This window comes from Pongo pygmaeus, chromosome 5 (assembly GCF_028885625.2).
Source record: "Pongo pygmaeus isolate AG05252 chromosome 5, NHGRI_mPonPyg2-v2.0_pri, whole genome shotgun sequence".
Taxonomy (NCBI): Eukaryota; Metazoa; Chordata; class Mammalia; order Primates; family Hominidae; genus Pongo; species Pongo pygmaeus.
In genome coordinates this window covers 29,172,684-29,192,584 of record NC_072378.2, presented here as the reverse complement: position 1 = coordinate 29,192,584, position 19,901 = coordinate 29,172,684, and the positions used below count along the sequence as shown (strand labels likewise).

Below are 19,901 nucleotides of genomic sequence, written 5' to 3'. Positions count from 1 at the left end.
TGACACATAGAAAGGTGATTTATTTGGCTATTGAAATGGCCTTTTTCTGAAGTGTGTTTTTAAATGCACTTCTTTCTCATTTTTGTTGAGTTATTATCCTTTCCATATTTTGACTGAAGATAAATTTGATTTTCGTCTTGAAGATAATGTTGATTCATGGGATAGTTCAGAGCTATGTTACCAACTTGTAGCTTGAAAAAGAATTTTTGAAAACTTCCTTTATGTTTCTGGTCCAATATCTAATATCACCTTTTTCTTGCTCCATCTCTTACTCATGTCCTAGTTATTTATACAGTCACATAATTCCATTCACGCCAAAAAGATTTTTTGTTAAAAAAGCTAGAGTGATTAATTTTATTCCTTATGCCCTCTTTCTCCCTTGAGAAAGTAGAAAACTTAAATAAAATGAAAAATCTAGAATATTTGATTTTGATATTTTTGTAGTTCTTGAGGATGAAAAATGAACTTAATAGGATTTTGAAGTCTAAATACTCCATTAGATAAGCTAAAGTAAAATTGTTTCAATAGCTGTTTTGAAGCATCATAAATTGAGATACTTGTAGGAACTACTTAAGCTCTGGAGTGACTTTTCTTTTTATTTCAGCTTCTCCATTAATGACAGTACTTTCAGAAGTTGTTCTCAATCTCAGAGACAGACACCTAGCATTTTGCAGTATATATTTAGTACTTTTATGACTACTAAGAATGCCACATTTTCCAGGAATTCCAACATCTTTCAAAAAATAGAAGAGAGCGAAAACAGAGAAAAGGAAGTTACCAAAAGCAGATAGGAGAAATTTTCAGATCAAAAGAACATAAATGTACACCTTAAAGAATTATTGTAAAATACACTGTGATGTAACACCCAAAAGCCCACCCAAGTCAAGTTTTAGAAAAATGTACTCAGAGGTGGCCAAAGTGCCGCTTCATGGTTATAATCCCTATCCTTCTCTCTCAGCAGTAATTATTATTCTTACATATATAGATTTCACACTTTTCCTTTCCTTTACAGATGTCTTACCTAACTATGCACCTACAAATAATATAGTTTAATTTTTTTAATTTTTATATACATGGATTCTGTTGTACCTGAATTCTTTCAAATAACATTATATTTTTAACATTCATCTATGCATTAAGCATTTCTGTACTTCATTTATTTCCACAGCTGTAAATACTCCGTAATATACATATACAACTTATTTATTCTGTCTTCATAAAAATTACAGTTTTTCACATTTTCAAACCTCAGAAACAATTCTGCTTAGAATATTTTATGCATGTATTTTGGCTCATCTTGCATATATATATATATATATATCTCCTCATTGTATATTTGTACTCAGGTTTTTTGAAACACTGCCAAAATTTTCCAAAGTGGTTGCACCATATTAAACACTTATCAGTGTATGTGTTTCCATTGCTCTACATCTTCGTCAATATTTGGTTTTCTTAGGTTTCTTTTTAATTTTAGTCAATCTGATGTGAGTGCATGATGGGTATAATTTTTGCTTTTATGATTATTGAAGCAAACGAGCACCATTTCACAAATGCATTGGCCACTTATGTTTACCCTTTGAGATTTATCTACTCAGGTTTTTGCAATTTTTTACTATTTTTCTTATTGATATGAAGTATTTATATGTTCTGGATATGCCTTTTAACAAGCACAAGCACTAAAAATATCTCTTGCTTTTCTGTGATTTGTCTTTTGACTCCTAATGGTGTCACCTGATGAACAGAATTTTGTAGTTTCAATGATTTAAGTGTATTCATCATTTTTTTTTACCTGTCAGTGATTTTTAAGACCAGTTACAGAAGTAATTTCTCTTCCTCATACCAGTTATTATTTCATATTGATTTCTAAAACAGGAGTCGGGAAACTGTAGCCAGTGGGCCTCTTGTGTCTGTTTTATAAACTTTTATAGGAACACAGCCATACCCAGTTACTTACTTTTGTCTATGGCTGCTTTAGCACTACAACTACAGAGTTGAGTAGTTGTGACCGAGACCCGATGACACACAATGCCTAAAATATTTACTATCTGGCCTTTCCAAAAAGTTTCCCTACCCTATTCTAGAAGATACTTTTTCCCTTTCACATCTAAATCTACAATCTATCTGGAATAGATTTTTATATACAGTATAAGTTGGGACAAATTTATTTTTTTAATTAATATCCCATTGGTCCAGCACCATGTATTGAAAATAATAATTTTTCTTTATTCTTCTGTAGTGTTGTCTTTGTCATAAATAAATTTCCACAGATCTGTGGGTTTGTTTCAAGGCTTTTTTTTTTCTATTTCAGTGTTTGATGTGGTTTGGCTGTGTCCCCACCCAAATCTCATCTTCAGTTGTAGCTCCCATAATTCCTATGTGCATGGGAGGGACCCAGTGAGAGGTAATTGAATCATGGGAATGGGTCTTTCCCATGCTGTTCTCGTGATAGTGAATAAGTCTCACAAGATCTGATGGTTTTATAAAGGGAATTTTCCCTGCTCACTCTTCTTGCCTGCTGCCATGTAAGATGTGACTTTGCTTCTCCTTCACCTTCTGCCATGATTGTGAGGCCTCCCCAGCCATGTGGAACTGTGAGTTTGCACCTCACTCACCGCTTCTCAAACCCTCACATTGTGTGCCGAAAAATATTGCAGGACTTCTCCTTAGTTCAGCTAAAAAGGGGGTTCTTTGTCCCATGGCCATGAAAATTCAGACTCACAGACAACTTAAATGGTGAGTAAGACAGGATATTATTGGGTGTAAAGGGGGAAACAGGGACTCTTGGAAGGCCAGAATCCCTGCTACAGCGCTTCCCGACCAGGCGTTTGAATCCCAGGTTCCACACAGGAAAAGGAGGAGCCAGGCTCCTTCCTGCAGCAAACGTCATGAACTTCTGGAGGCTCCACCTCAGTGGGCAGGCTGGTTGGAGTTTCTCCAGGGAACACCTCCCAGCTGGCCGTCTCAAGAGAGTTGGAAAGGAAAGGCAAATAATATTTGGAAATACAAGTTTTGCGATGAAAGAAAAAAGTTTGAATTTTAAAAATTTAAGGTCAGAAGATTTAGATAGCAGAGTGAAGGTGGACAGCAGGATTAAAACTGTTCAGCTTAAATATTAGAAAAAGGGCATAAAAGGTATAAAACCTGCATTCTCTATGAACCCTTGGATAAAGGAGGTGATAACTTGTAACAGATTTCTAACCCCTTTGTAATATCCTTTTTAATAAGGGGAGATCCATCCAGTTTTATTCAGCCATTTTGCTCATGATTCACCTTTGAGATTTTTGTAGGTTTTTTTTTTTTTTTTTGCCTTGGTATAGAAATATACAATGTAATTGAGAATATAGACCTTGTAAGGCAAATTGCCCTGGGTATAAATTTTACACTTAGTTGGATAAACAGGTAAAACATTAGAACAATGGTGAAATATAAAATACTTATATTTTCTTTCAATCCCATTATGTACTTCTCCTAGCTATATATACTGCTAATATTATTTCTAAATATATTCATTATGGCTTCCAAAATGTTGACTATTTTTTAAATTTTCACAGCTGATATTCAGAAAATACCAAAAATGATCAATGATAGTTACTTTGGTTGGCTTATGCTCCTTGGGTTCCCTGGGAAGCCTCAGCTGGAGATGATCATCTCTGGGGTTGTCTTTTTCTTCTGTGCAATTTCCTTGATGGGAAATATGGTCATTATCCTGCTGCCATTACTGGATAAACATCTCCAAACCCCCATGTATTTCTTTCTTAGAAATCTGGCTATCTTGGATCTCTGTTACACCACAAATATAGTCCCACAGATGTTGGTCAATGCCTGGGGTAAAGACAAGAAAATCACTTTTGGTGGCTATGCTTTTCAACTTTTCACTAATGTGACGCTATGCACGGCTGAATTTATGCTTCTGGCTGTGATGTCATATGACCCATTCAATGCTGTCTGCAAGCCTCTGGACTGTATGACCATAATGAACCCCCAACTCTGTCAAGGCCTGGTGGCCATGACCTGGTTAATTGGTGCTACTAATTGCATGATACTTTCCCCCTGTTCTGTGAGTCTTCCTCGATGTAGAGACCACCACCTGGATCACTATTTTTGTGAAATATCTGCAATGGTCAAAATTGCATGTGTGGCTACCACAGTCATGGAGGAAACTTTAAGAGTTAAAGAAAGAAGAAAGAAACACGAAACGCGGCTGGCAGTTAAAGACAGGTTTTCTTTAGTTAAAACCTGAGAGCACTACTGGCTGATTTCATATATTGGTTTTAGGGTGAGGGGGCTAAGAACATATATTGGTTTTAGGGTGAGGGGGCTTATTACAAGCTTGGAATGTTTATGTGTGTGGAGAAGTTTATGGCGGGGTTGGAATCTCTCTGGGAAGAGGGGAGGTTATCTTGGGGCAGACATCTTTCTGGCCTGGAGGGGGGTTATGTCTGGGCTAGCATCTTCCCAGCTAGAGTGGGCTTATCTAGAGGCTAGCATGTCTCTGGTCGGGGAGGAGTTTGGAAGGTTTCTGGTTGGAGATGTTATTTGTGGTTTATGGTCATGCTGACCTTAGCCATTAGGCTGATGCCCTTTGGATTAGGCGGTTTTTATTAAAGTGAACCATAGAATAAGGGGCTTGTCCAAGATGGTGATGCTCCTGCTCTGTCAGACACCTTATTTGCATTGTGTTTTTTTTTTGCTTTTTTTTTTTCATTTTCCTTGCATCACTTCTTCTCATTCTTGTGTCATATGGCTTCATTGCTGTGGCTGTACTCAAGATCAAGTCTGCAGCAGGAAGACAAAAAGCATTTGGGACCTGTTTCTCCCATCTCATTGTGGTATCTATCTTCTATGGGACTGTTACATATATGTATATACAGCCAGGAAACAGTCCATCTCAGGATGAGGGCAAATTTCTCCATATATTTTACTCCATTGTTACTCCCACCTTGAATCCATCCCACTAAGGAATAAGGAGTTCAAGCGGGCCATGAAAAGGCTGATTGGAAAAGAAAAAGGTTCTGGAGACACAACAGGTCACTAACATCTTTTTACAAGAAATTCCTGACCGGGCGCGGTGGCTCACGCCTGTAATCCCAGCACTGTGGGAGGCCAAGGCGGGGGATCACAAGGTCAGGAGATCCAGACCCTCCTGGCTAACATGGTGAAACCCCATCTCTACTAAAAATACAAAAAATTCGTACCTGAAGTCCCAGCTACTGGGGAGGCTGAGGCAGGAGAATGGCGTGAACCCGGGAGGCGGAGCTTGCAGTGAGCCGCGATCGCTACACTGCACTCCAGCCTAGGCAACAGAGCAAGACTCAGAATCAAAAAAAAAAAAGAAATTCCCAATAAAGAAATTATCTTTGTCTAACCTTTAAATTATAGTCAACTTATTTTAGTAGTAGTCATCATCTGAAAAAGAAAATACCTAAAAATTTTGCTTGTATTTTAGTATCAATGTCCCTCATTGTCAAGGGTTCATTCTTTAAAAAATTAAAAATGTCTTTCAAAAACACTACTTATTATCTTGGATGACTCATCTATAGTTGTGGCAACAAAACAGGTTCCCTAAAGTCTAAGGGTTGTGTCAACTGGGGTATTGGGGAGCATTTTATAAAGATTAAATTCAAATTATAATTTATATTATTTAATAAATTTAAATATAATTAAACTACTAAACTATAACAAAAATTCATTAATTCATGTGTTAACTATGAGTTTTTGCTATAATTCACCATTCATCTGTTCCTATTAAGATTAACACATTTTTGTTTAGATTCCAAATACTCCTGCCATCTCTACCTACTTTAAGACACATTAGGTTACTGGACTAAAATATATTTCTATTTGTAGCTATTTGCTGCAGGAATCTGGACTTTCTCAAAATTTTGCTACTAAAATAAAATGTAGGACTAGATTGGCTATGGATGTTGATATGGTTACAATGTTAATAAATCATTCTTAGTTTTAAATTTTTGTGTTCATTCAACAACTTCACTAATCTTTTTTATATAAGTTGGTAGTAAGTAAACATTTTGTATTCATTAATTCTTTTTATAAGGCCAGCATAAACTAGACTTAAAAACATTACAAGGATTTACAAAAAAATAAAAAATGTTTATCAGTATCTTTTATAAACACAGATGCAAACATCCCTAGTTAAATATTAACAAATCAAATATATAAAGGAGGTCCATTAAGAGAGGCAATGTGTGTGTGTGTAAGAACTATTCAGAATATAAAAAGAATTTCTACAAATCAGTAAGAATAAAACACAAACAACGTGATAGAACAATCACTTCACAAAAGAGGATATCCACATGGCCAACACATGAAAATGTACCCAACTTCACCAATCATCAGGGAAAATTATAACAACAAAGAGATACGGTTAAACACAAATACTGCTCCATAATAACATGGTCTATTAATACAAAAAGATATGCAGTTTCTTATGATATAGATGAGAACTTTAAGAGAGTATGTTTGGGGGTGGATGCGAAGGAATATGAAATATAAAGCTTGAATGAACTGAATTTAATGACATGAGTGCTATCACCCAGAGCACAGGATACAAGCATTGGCTCAAGCTCCTGAAAGTGTTATTGATCTTCTTTTACATTAGCTCACTGAAGCTTGAACTCAGAGATAGCCTATAGCTAATGAGGTTGAAAAGCTAGAATTTCCACAGTACCTTGTAAAATAAGGAATCAGTAGTCCCAGGAAGATAGAGATTTTGGAATCTAATACAGTATGTCCATCCGTCCTCTGTACATAAGACCCTGTGCTGTAAGATTGGAGGACATTTTCTTCACTATGGCATTAAGAAATGGATCAGTGAGGAGGGCATCAGTGGTCTTAAAATGCTCTGTGGGATCTGAATTCTTTGGTGCAGAGATGATGGTGGGGAATGAAACAGTGAAATTGGATTATATGGTCTTGAGAAAAATGATAATTCTGGAAAACTAAATGCCAGGAAGTGACACCATCATAGACAAAGTGGAAGTAGTTATTACAAGTAAGTCACATTGACTAGGGTATTTTGACCTACAGGGACCTGTAGTGATACACAGTTTATCAAACGGTACTGAAAAACACAATATTTGGGTAACCTACCACTGTATTGTGAATGTTTGTGTCCCCCAAAACATGTTAAAACCTAATCACCAGTGTGATGGTGTTAGCAGGTAGGCCCTTTGGGAGGTGATTAAATCATAAGGGTGATTAAATCATGAATACATTCATGCCTTTATAGAAGAGGCCTCAGAGAGCTGCTTTGTCTCTTCCACCATGTGAAGACACAGTAAGAAGACACCATCTGTGAACCATAAAGAGGCCTTCACCAGACACCAATCTGCCAGAACCTTAATGTCAGACTTCCTAACTTCTAGAACTATGAGAAGTAAATTTTTTTTGTTTATTAGCTACCCAGTTTATGGTATTTTGTTATAGCAACCCAAATGGACTAAGATACCTACTAAGATGTTAGCTGGAGTATATTAGCAGAAAAAATTCTAGGTGTGGAGATAGAAACATAACTTGAAACAATATAATAGGGATTCATGGCTTTTTACCCAGTTTCCATATTAAACCAGTTTGCAGATCCAGATTTTCTCATCTGAGAGGTAGAATAATCCCTTTATGAATAGATCTGGCAATGAAGCAACATAATATTCAAGCTTTTTCCCTCAAGTCTTGTCTAGAGAGACATTCCAGGCACTTAACTAGCTAATCATCCCTGAAGAAGGGGGTTATTAGATACTGTTGCTAGTCCCTGGTGATCTGCTTGCTTTGACGAATTCCTAGTGTCTGAAAATGAAAGACATTGGGTTGAGTTTTAGCTAGTTCACTTTCATTCTGAACAGTTAATTATTTTATTGTCTATTTCCTTGAAGAGAAAAACTCTAAAAGTAATTTTGCTCTACGAACTACTACGAAATTTATCTGAAACTTTTTAATTGCTTCACATAGCACTGGGAGAAGTTAAAATCTAAAGTGACAGAATCTTTTGGGATAGGAACAAAGTGAGATCATCAATGCCAGTAATTCCATTCACTTCATAATGAGATCCCTTGGGCCCTGCCCTTCCCTCTGGTAAATAACTGCTTATGTGAAAAATCTCCCTTGCTCCTCCTTTGACTTTAAACATCAAATATGAGTCTCTTATTCAGAATCCTTGAGAATTTTCCCATTATCCAGAAAGATAGATAGCAAGGACAAACACAACAACTCATCAATTTCTCAGAAAGTAGGAATGAACTGCCTGAAACGTGAATAACAACAGATAGAAGCACAATCCAGCGTCAACATTCCCAATGTGTGCTTCCATATTTCCTTTCTCACACTTTAGAATATAAAAGCCATAATGCAAATGATGCTTCAGAAAAATAAATGTCAAGTTGTAGCTTAGTTTTAACTTGGAAGTTGAGGAGAAATGTAGTAAAAATATAGGAAACCAAAGCCCTTGAAAGTAATTTATAGTGAATTGTCTGCTTTCAAGAAGAATAACCAAACATCTGAGAAAATAAAACTTCTAATCTTTTTATTTGAACTGATACTTTTTTGTTAGAAGAAAAAATTTATGAGCAAACCATTACTGAGAAAGTGAGTTTAGCAGTAAATAGCTAGTAGTAGAGCTTACACAAACAAATTTAAGCCACAAAGAGTGCATTGATCTAGTAGAGACTCTAATAGGTTTTGTTTTTTTTTTAAACTTGAGTAAGAAAAGGATCTAAACCAAAATGCGTAGTTTTCAAGAATCATTTTTTTATTTTACTTTTTTAAAGCACATCTATTTTTAACTCACTAAATTGACATATTGTAAGAAAATCATTTGGTAATGATTTTAATTTTGTGATTATAATATTGCGCAGTCAGAAACTGCAGCAGCTGGAAAGTTTTAAGTTGTAGAATTAAAGTACCTCAGACAATGGTAGACACTGTATATGATAAAACACACATTCTTTAATCACATTAATGCTTTGGGAATTATATAAAAAGATATGTCCTTTACTATGTTGTTTGTCAAACCTAAGTAAGAGAATCAAAATAAATTGTTTAATTATTTTCACATTTTAAGTTATTTTGAATAATTCAAATTTTGTTATATATATAAAGAATATATTTATTAGAGTATAAAGTGAAAATTAAATATGTAACTCTTCTAACATGAGGCACATCACCCTGCAAAAACCAATAATGTCGCTGTAAGACAAATTATGCTGCATTATATCATACAAATGAGATATGATATGTTTAATGCTCTACCACTTTTAATTACCAATATATTTTGACCCTGTTTCTATATGAGTATATGCAAACTTGTGTAATTATGTTAAATGTATATAATATTCAGTTAACTAGCTCGTTCTTGATGATCATGTGTGCTGTTTCCAATTTTTTACATGAAAGTAATGTTTCACAAATATTTTAGGATGCATGCAGAATAAATTCCTAGAAATGAAATTAATCAAATTTAGTTCAAAATATTTTTATGTACATTTTTATTGTGAAAGATAACAGCAAATTGTCTTCCAAAAAGAATTTATACTTCTCCACATAGATTATGAAATTGATCATTTTCTAAACATTTGCAACATGGTTGTTTCCTAACAATCACTTAAATATAAGCCATTTCAGGAAGAAACAATGCCTCAACTTTTCAATTTCAACTTACTAATTAGAATAGGATTGAAATTATTTTCATATGTGTTTATTTCTTTTTTTCCAAAATGTCTTTTAGGATATTTGCCCATTTTTTTGTAGAAATATTTTTAATTTGGGGGAAATAAAAAGTCAAAAGCTATTTTTATTAAGAAAAGCAATATTTTTCTACTATGTATATTAATGGTTTCATTTGGGTCCTGTCGAACCACGTGGTTTATCCATCATTGAATTTTCTATTAAAATTTATGATATATCCTTTTTCTCAAATTTTGTTTTGATAATATCTGAAAAATAATAACGTTCATATTTTGATTTATAAATACTTTTAATCAGTTATGATTTTTAAAGAAATGTTCATAAATTATAATGGCACTTCCATAATGGTGGTGTGGCTCATTGCCCTGTAAATCAACCATGACTGATACAATTTTTTTAATTCCAAGTCTCTGAAAATTGTCTTAGAACAACAAATGAAGTAATACTTATTCAAGATACTGTACTAAATCTCACTAAGAAGAGCAAGAGTCTATGGCACTTGAGCCACAGCCTGCTTTCCTACCCAGCTCAGTGTGATGGAAGCTCCACTCTGGACAGGTGTGGCCAAGAAGAAAAGGATTCCTTTCCCCTCAGCTCCCAGTCAAGGAATACAGTATCTCACTGAGAGGGGCAGAATGCCAGCATTTCTTATCACTTTCACTTCTGAGTTGTCAAGGCTACATTCCCAGAGATCTAAATAAAAGACTGGGGCTACCTTCCTGCACTCCATACATAAGGTGGATACCCTATGCCAAGCATGTTGAGCCAAGAATACTGGAACTCTTATCACCCTTGCCCTAGCTCACTCATAAACAGAGGTCCAACCCTGGGAGAGGCAAGCAAAGAAAAGTAAAAGCTACCACTCTTGGCCAGTGCACTGCCTTTGGAACAGTGGCATAGAAGGTTTTGTCTAGGGACAGGGGAAAAACAGAGCATTCAAAAGCTCTGTCCAAAGAAACTGACTGTATTTGAAGCAGAGTGTTGAAAGTTCAAGCCTAAGGGTACATTAAAAAACAATGAATATTTGGTGCGAAGGAGTTAAGACAAGGCTGAGACTCTATGAGACAACAAGCTAGGCCATAAAACAGTGAGTTTACCAATGACAACCAGGGAAAGAGCTTTTCTGGGGTCAGAACAAATCTCAAAAAGTGACCTCAAGAACTACCCCTGCAAAATTAGATCACACTGTGGAGCAATTTATGTCCCCAGGGCATTATCAAAACCAATAGAGCACCCAGCCGGCAATTAGTGGATACTCCCAGCTGAGTATAATACCAAATGACGAAGACTGGTTAACAAAAATCAGCAAATGACATTGCAAAGACAAGACAGCCAAAGCCCTGCTCAAACTATTCTCATCCCAGGTTGTTTATGTCCATGCCCAAGGCTGTGCTCTCTGAAGGGTAACACCAGAGGCGTCACACTGTGGAGGAAATTTACTAAAATAGCCTTGCCAAGTCACTAACAAACAAAAAATAAAACAAGACCCAGGACAGGGAGTCAGTATACAAAGTTACTACAATGTCTAGTTTTAATTTAGTAACATTATATTACTCAAATGTCTAGATTTTGACAAAAAAACTATGAGACTTCTAAAAAAAATAGGAAAGCATGATTGATACACAAGTAAAAGAGCAGACAATAGAAACTGCCAGTGAGAGGCCCCAAATGTCAGATTTATCATAGATCAAAACAACCAATACAAATATGTTCAAGGAAATAAAATCATGCTTAAAGAAGTAAAGGAAGGTATAAGAGTGTCTCATCAAATAGAGACTACTAAAAAGGGAGATAAAGTATTTTTAAAATAAAACAAATGGAAACTTTAGAGTTGAAAAGTACAGTGAAAACTTTACTAGAGGAGCTCAACAGTAGATTTGAACTGACGGAAGAAAGAATCAGTGAACTTGAAGATAGGCTGATAGAGATTATGCAATCTGAGCAACAAGAAAAAAATAAAATGAACAGATCCTCAGACAAGTATAGAATACCACTGATGACACCAAAGTACACATAATGGAAGTATCAAAGCAGCAGAGAGAAGCAAGTTGAAAAAATATTCAAATAATTAATTGCTGAAACATTAAATTTGATGAAAAAAATTATACATCTAAAAAGCTCCTTTCTCTAAATAGGATTAATGTAAAAATATTCACATTCAGTTGCATCATAACAGGAACATTAAAAGCTAGAGTCAAAGAGAAAGTTTTGAAAGCAGCAAGAGGAAAATGACTCATCATGTGCAAGAGAACCTCAGTAAGATTATCATCAGACTTCTCATCAGAAATACTGGAGACTAGAAGGCAGTGGGGATGACAGCCAAAGTTTAAAAGAACGTTGAACCAAGAGTCTTATATCCAGGAAAACTATCCCTCAAAAATGAGCCACTTTTTTTTTTTTTTCTGAGACAAAGTCTCACTATGTCACCAGGCTGGAGTGCAGTGACGTAACCTTGGCTCACTGCAACCTCTGCCTCCCAGGTTCAAGCGATTCTCCTGCCTCCACTTCCAAAGTAGCTGGGACTACAGGTGTGCACCACCACTCCCAGCTAATTTTTTTATTTTTAGTAGTTGGGTTTCGTTATGTTGCCCAGGATGCTCTTGATCTCTTGACCTCCTGATCTGCCCACCTCAGCCTCCCAAAGTGCTGGGATTACAGGTGTGAGCCACCACACCCAGCCAACCACATTTTTTAAATCCAGTCCACCATTGATGGGAATCTAAGTTGATTCCATGTCTTTGCTATTGTGAATAGTGCTACAGTTAACATATACATGCATATGTCTTTATGGCTAAATGATTTATATTCCTTTGGATATATAAGTAATGGGATTGCTGAGTCAAATAGTAGTTCTATTTTAAGTTATTTGAGAAATCTCCGACTCCTTTTCACAGTGGCTGAACTAATTTACATTCCCACCAGTAGTGTATAAGCATTCCCTTTTCTTTGCTTGTTGATTTAAGTTCTTTATAGATTCTGGATATTAGACTTTTGTCAGATATACTTTGCAAATATTTTCTCCCATCCTATAGGTTGTCTGCTTACTCTGTTGATAGTTTCTTTTGCTGTGCAGAAGCTCTTTAGTTTAATTAGGTCATACTTGTGAATTTTTGTTTTGTTGCAATTGCTTTTGGAGTCTTCATTATAAAGTATTTGTCAGGGCCGATGTACAGAATGGTATTTCCTAGGTTTTCTTCTAGGATTTTTATACTTTTAGGTTTTACAGTTAAGTCTTCAACCCATCTTGAGTTGATTTTTGTATATAGTGAAAAGTAGTTGTCCAGCTTCAATATTCTGATTATGGCTGTCCGGTTTTTTCAGCACAATTTACTGAATACAGAGTCAATTCCCCATTGCTTATTATTGTTGGCTTTGTCAAAGATCAGATTACTGTAAGTGTGAGGCTTTATTCCTGGGTTCTCTAACTGATTCCATTGATCTATTAGTCTGTTTTTGTACCAGTATCATGTTGTTTTAATTATGGTAGCCTTGCAGTACAGCTTGAAGTCAGGTAGTGTGATGCCTCCAGCTTTGTTTTGTGTGTGTGTGTGTGTGTGTGTGTGTTTGGTTTTGTGTTTTTTGTTTGTTTGTTTGTTTTTGCTTAGGGTTGCTTTGACTATTCAGGCTTTTTTGTTGTTGCTGTTCAATATAAATTTTAGAATCATTTTTTTTCTAATTCTGTGAAAAATGTTATTGGTAGATTGCTAGTGTGAACCCAGAAAGTCTGAGACAGGTCTCCGTTAATTTAGAAAGTTTATTTTGCCAAGGTTGAGGAAGCACTAGTGAGAGCCTCAGGAAGTCCTGATGACATGTGCCCAAGGTGGTCAGGGCACAGCTTGGTTTTACACATTTCAGGGAGACATGAGACATCAATCTATGTATGTAAGAAGTACAGTGGTTTGGTCTGGAAAGGTGGGACAACTTGAAGCAAAGGAAAGAAGACTCAAAGCAGAGAGGGAGCTCCCAGGTTACACTAGGTGATACACAAACGATTACATTCTTTTGGGTTTCTGATTAGCCTTTCCAAAGGAGGTAATTAGATATGCGTCTCTCTCACTGAGCAGAGGGGTGACTTTGAATAGAATGGGAAGCAGGTTTGCCCTAAGCAGTTTCCAGCTTGAGTTTTCCTTAGTGATTTGGGGGGCCCAAGACATTTTCCTTTCACACTAGTAGTACCATTGAATCTGTAAATTGCTTTGGGCAGTATGCCCATTTAACAATACTGATTCTTCCTATCCATGAGCATGGAAAGCTGTTCCATATGTTTATGTTATCTCTGGTTTTCAGCAGTGTTTTATAATTCTCATTGCATCAGCAGTGTTTTATAATTCTCATTGCAGAGATCTTTCACTTCCCTGGTTAGCTGTATTCCTAGGTATTTCATTCTTTCTGTGGCTATGGTAAATGGATTGCATTTTTATTTGGCTTTCAGCTTGGATGTTATTGGTGTATATAAATGCTACTAATTGTTACACATTCATTGTGTATTCTGAAACTTTTCTGAAATCGTTTATCAGATCTAGGAGCCTTTTGGCAGAGAGTGGAGTTTTCTAGGTATATAATCATACCATCTCTGAAGAGAGATCATTTGACTTTCCCTCTTCCTATTTGGATGACTTTTATTTCTTTCTCTTGCCTGATTTATTTCTTTTGCCTGATTGCTCTGGCTAGGACTTCCAGTACTATTTGGAATAGGAGTAATGAGAGGGGACATCCTTGTCTTGTTCTGGTTCTCAAGGGGAATGCTTTCAGCTTTTGCCCATTTAGTAGGATGTTGGCTGCAGGTTTGTCATACATAGCTCTCAATATTTTGAGGAATGTTTCTTCAATGTCTGGTGTGTTGAGGGTTTTTAACATGAAGGGATGTTGAATTTCATCAAAAGCCTTTTCTGTCTGTTGAGATTATCATGTGGTTTTTGCTTTTAGTTCTGTTTATGTAGTGAATCACATTTATTGATGTGTGGATGATGAACCAACCTCGCATCCCAGAAATAAAGCCTACTTAATTGTGGTGGATTAAGTTTTTGATAAGCTGCTGGATCCAGTTTGCTAGTATTTTGCTAAGGATTTTTGTATCCATGTTCATCAAGGATATTGGCCTAAAATTTTCTTTTTTTTGTTGTGCCTCTGCTAGGCTTTGGTATCAGAGTGATGCTGGCCTAATGAGTTAGGGAGTGTAAGGCCTCTGAGGCCAAGCTAAGCCATCATATCCCCTGTGACCTGCATGTATACATCCAGATGGCCTGAAGCAACTGAAGAATCACAAAAGAAGTGAAAATAGCCAGTTGCTGCCTTAACTTATGACATTCCACCATTGTGATTTGTTCCTGCCCCACCCTAACTGATCAATTGACCCTGTGACATTCCTTTTTCCAGACAATGAATCTCAGGAGCTCCCCATTGAGCACCTTGCGACCTCTGCCCCTGCATGCAAGAGAACAACCCCCTTTAACTGCAATTTTCCACTACCTACCCAAAACCTATAAAACTGCCCCACCCCATCTCCCTTTGCTGACTTCTGTTTTGGACTCAGTCTGCCTACGCCCGGGTGATTAAGAAGCTTTATTGCTCACACAAAGCCTGTCTGGTGGTCTCTTCACATGGACACACATAATATTTGGTGCCGAAGACCTGGGACAGGGGGACTACTCCAGGAGACCAGCCCCCTGTCCTCACCCTCCCTCTGTGAGGAAATCCACCTACAACCTTGGGTCCTCAGACCAGCCCAAGGAACATCTCACCAATTTCAAATCAGGTAAGCAGTCTCTTCACTCTTCTCCAGCCTCTCTCGCTACCCTTCAATCTCCCTGTCCTTCCAATTCCAGTTCTTTTTCCTCTCTAGTGGAGACAAAGGAGACACATTTTATCCGTGAACTCAAAAACTCCAACGTTGGTCACGGGTATGGGAAGATAGTCTTCCCTTGGTGTCTGATCATAGCAGGGATGCCTGCCTTGATCATTCATCCATATTCCGTTGGTGTCTGATCACCACAGGGATGGCTGCCTTGATCATTCACCCACATTCCACTGGTGTCTGATCACCGCAGGGACGCCTGCCTTGATCATTCAATCATTCAGCCACATTCCATTGGTGTCTGATCACCGTGGGGATGCCTGCCTTGGTCATTCACCCACATTCCCTTGGTGACAAGTCAGTTGTGGGGACACCTGCTTTGGCTGCTCACCCACATTACAGCCCACGGCTACTCACCCCCACCTTCTCTGTGTCTCTACCTTTCTCTTTAAACTTACCTCCTTCACTATGGGCAAACTTCTGCCCTCCATTCCCCCTTCTTCTCCCTTAGCCTGTGTTCTTAAAAACCTAAAACTCCTTCAATTAACACCTGACCTAAAACCTAAACATCCTGTTTTCTTCTGTAATACCACTTGGCCCCAATACACACTCAACAATAGTTCCAAGTGGCCAGAGAATGGCACTTTTGATTTGTCTATCCTACAAGATCTAGATAATTTTTGTTGTAAAATGGGCAAATGGTCTGAGGTGCCTGATGTCCAGGCATTCCTTACAAATCGATCCCTCCCTAGTCTCTGCTCCCAGTGCAACTCGTGCCAAATATTTCTTCTTTCTCTCCTGTATGTTCCTTCAGTCTCCACCCCAAGCTCTGAGTCCTTTGAATCCTCCTTTTCTACGGATCCGTCTGACCTTTCCCCTCCTCCCCAGGCTGCTCCTCACCAGGCTGAGCCAGGTCCCAATTCTTCCTCAACCTCCACTCTCCCATCCTATAATGCTTCTATCACCTCCCCTCCTCACACCCAGTCTGGCTTACAGTTTCATTCTGTAAGTAGCTCTCCCTGACCTGCCCAACAATTTCATTTTAGAGAGGTGGCTGGAGCTGAAGGCATAGTCAAGGTTAATGCTCCTTTTTTCTTTCTCCGACCTCTCCCAAATTGGTTAGCGTTTAGGCTCTTTTTCGTCAAATATAAAAACCCAGCCCAGTCCGTGGCTGGTTTGGCAACAACCCTTAGATGCTTTACCGCTCTAGACCCAGACGGACCAGAAGGCCGTCTTATTCTCAATATGCATTTTAATACCCAATCAACTCCCAACATTAGAAAAAGCTCCAAAAATTAGATTCCGGCCCTCAAACCCCACAACAGGACTTAATTAACCTTGCCTTCAAGGTGTACAATAATAGAGAAGAGGCAGCCAAGCGGCAACGTATTTCTGAGTTGCAATTACTTGCCTCCGCTCTGACAGAAACCCCAGCCACATCTCCAGCACACAAGAACTTCAAAACGCCTAGACCACAGTGACCAGGCATTCCTCCAGGATCTCCTCCCCCAGGATCTGCTTCAAGTGCCGGAAATCTGGCCACTGGGCCAAGGAATGCCTGCAGCCCGGGATTCCTCCTAAGCCGTGTCCTATCTGTGCAGGACCCCACTTGAAATTGGACTGTCCAACTCGCTCAAAAGCCACTCCCAGAGCCCCTGGAACTCTGCCCCAAGGCTCTCAGACTGACTCCTTCCCAGATCTTCTTGGCTTAGTGGCTGAAGACTGATGCTGCCTGATTGCCTTGGAAGCCTCCTGGACCATCACAGACACTTCAGGTAACTTACAGTGGAGGTAAGTCCCTTCTTAATTGATACGGAGGCTACCCACTCCACATTACCTTCTTTACAAGGGCCTGTTTCCCTTGCCTCCATAACTGTTGTGGGTATTGATGGTCAGGCTTCTAAACCTCTTAAAACTCCCCTACTCAGGTGCCAACTTGGACAACATTCTTTTATACACTCCTTTTTAGTTATCCCCACCTGCCAAGCTCCCTTATTATGTCAAGACATTTTAACTAAATTATCTGCTTCTCTGACTATTCCTGGGCTGCAGCCACACCTCATTGCCACCCTTTTCCCCAGTGCAAAGCCTCCTTCACATCCTCCCTTTATGTGTCCCTGCCTTAATCCACAAGTATGGGATACCTCTACTCCTACTTTGGCAACCGATCATGCACCCCTTATCATCCCATTAAAACCTAATCACCCTTACCCTGCTCAACACCAATATCCCATCCCATAGCAGGCTTTAAAAGGGTTAAAGCCTGTTATCACTTGCCTGTTACAACATGGCCTCTTAAAGCCTACAAATTCTCCTTACAACTCCCCTATCCTACCCCTCCAGAAACTGGACAAGTCTTACAGGTTGGTTCAGGATCTTCACCTTGTTAATCAATTGTCCTTCCCATCCATCCTATAGTGCCAAACCCATACACCCGACCTCAAAGATGCTTTCTTTACTATCCCCTCGCATCCCTCCTCCCAGCCTCTTTTTGCCTTTACTTGAACTGACCCTGACATCCGCCAATCCCAACAACTCACCTGGACTGTTCTGCCCCAAGGCTTCAGGGACAACCCACACTAGTTTGGCCAGGCCCTTTCTCATGATCTGCTTTCTTCTTGCCCATCTGCCTACCACCTTATTCAATATTTTGATGATCTCCTTTGCAGCCCCTCTTACCAATCTTCCCAGCAGGACACTATCCTGCTTCTTCAACATCTCTGCTGAAAGGGGTACAAAGTATCCCCCTCCAAGGCACAAATTTCTTCTCCTAGTGTTACCTATCTCAGTATAATCCTCCATCAATATACATGTGCCCTTCCTGCAGACCGTATTCAGTTAATCTCCCAGACCCCAATCCCCACCACCAAAAAACTCCTTTCCTTCTTAGGCATTGTTGGATATTTCCAACTCTGGATACCAGGCTTTGCTATCCTAACCAAAACCACTTTACAAGCTCACAAAGGATAACTTAACTAATCCCATAGATCCTAAGTCTTTTCCCCATTCTTCCTTTCACTCTCTCAAAAAGGCCCTGGAGACAGCTCCTATACTTGCACTCCCCAACTCGTCCCATCCCTTTTCCTTACACACAGCGGAAATACAAGTCTGTGCTGCCGGAGTCCTCACACAGGAGCCAGGCTCACAACCTGTTGCCTTTCTATCAAAACAACTTGACCTCACAGTTCTGGGCTGGCTCTGCATGGGGCGGCAGGCACTGCTTTAATACTTCTAGAGGCCTTCAAAATCACAGGCTATGCTCCACTTACCCTTTACAGTTCTCACAACCTTCAGGCATTAATATCCTCCCCATACCTTTCACATTTATTGTCTGCCCCTCAACTCCTCCAGCTCTATTCACTCTTTGTTAAAACTTCAACAGTAACTATTATCCATAGGCCTGATTTCAACCCAGCTTCTCACTTAGCACCCAGCACAAGTCCTGAACCACATGACTGTATTTCCCTAATACACATAGCATCCTCCCCCGTCCTCATATTTCTATTCTGCCAATTCCAAACACAGATCACACTTGGTTTATAGATGGCAGTTCTTCTAAACCCAATCAATTTTCACCAGCTAAAGCTAGATATGTTGTCGTGTCCCACACCGCTATTATTGAAGCTGCTGCCCTTCTTCCCTCCACCACTTCTGAATAAGCTGAACTGATTGCTTTAACTACTGCATTCTGTCGCTAAAGGAATGCACATTGACATTTATACTGACTCCAAATATGCTTTCCACATCCTCCATAACCATGCTGCCATCTGGGCTGAAAGAGGCTTCCTTACCACACAAGGCTCTTCCATTATCAGTGCCTCCTTAACAAAGGCCCTCCTTAAGGTTGCTTTCCTGCCGGCCGAGGCTGGAGTCATTCATTATAAAGGGCACCAGAAACCTACTGATCTTACTGCAACAGGAAATGCCTATGCCGACAGGACGGCAAAAGAAATAGCTGATGCCTCCACACCTGCTAATATTCCAGCCCTCACTCCAGAGGGCCAGTATTTCTCTTTCTCCTCTAACACTCCCACCTACTTTTCTGAAAACCTGCTCTACCAGTCTTTCCCAACTCAAGGCAAGTGGTTCTTATAAATCATGGAAAATTCATTCTTCCTACCTCACAAGCTCAGTCCATTCTTTCTTCCCTTCATGACCACTTCCATGTGGGATACAAGCCTGTGGCTTGACTCCTGCAGCTCCTCATCTCTTTCCCTTCATGGAAGTCCATTCTTAAGACCATAACCTCTCAATCCGCTGTCTGCCATGCCACCAGCCCCCAAGGCTTTCTCAGGCCTCCTTTTCCTGCGCATCAGGCTTGCGGATTTACTTCAACACAAGATTGGCAGATAGACTTTACTCATATGCCCCATGTCCGTAAATTTAAGTATCTCCTGGTTTGGATCGACAC

At 38.8% G+C, this 19,901-nt stretch overlaps 1 pseudogene; it reads left to right on the top strand.

Moving 5' to 3' along the window:
- Positions 1-583: 583 nt before the first annotated feature.
- LOC134739704 (olfactory receptor 2W1-like) lies at positions 584-4,958 on the top strand (annotated as a pseudogene).
- The last annotated feature ends 14,943 nt before the right edge of the window (positions 4,959-19,901 follow it).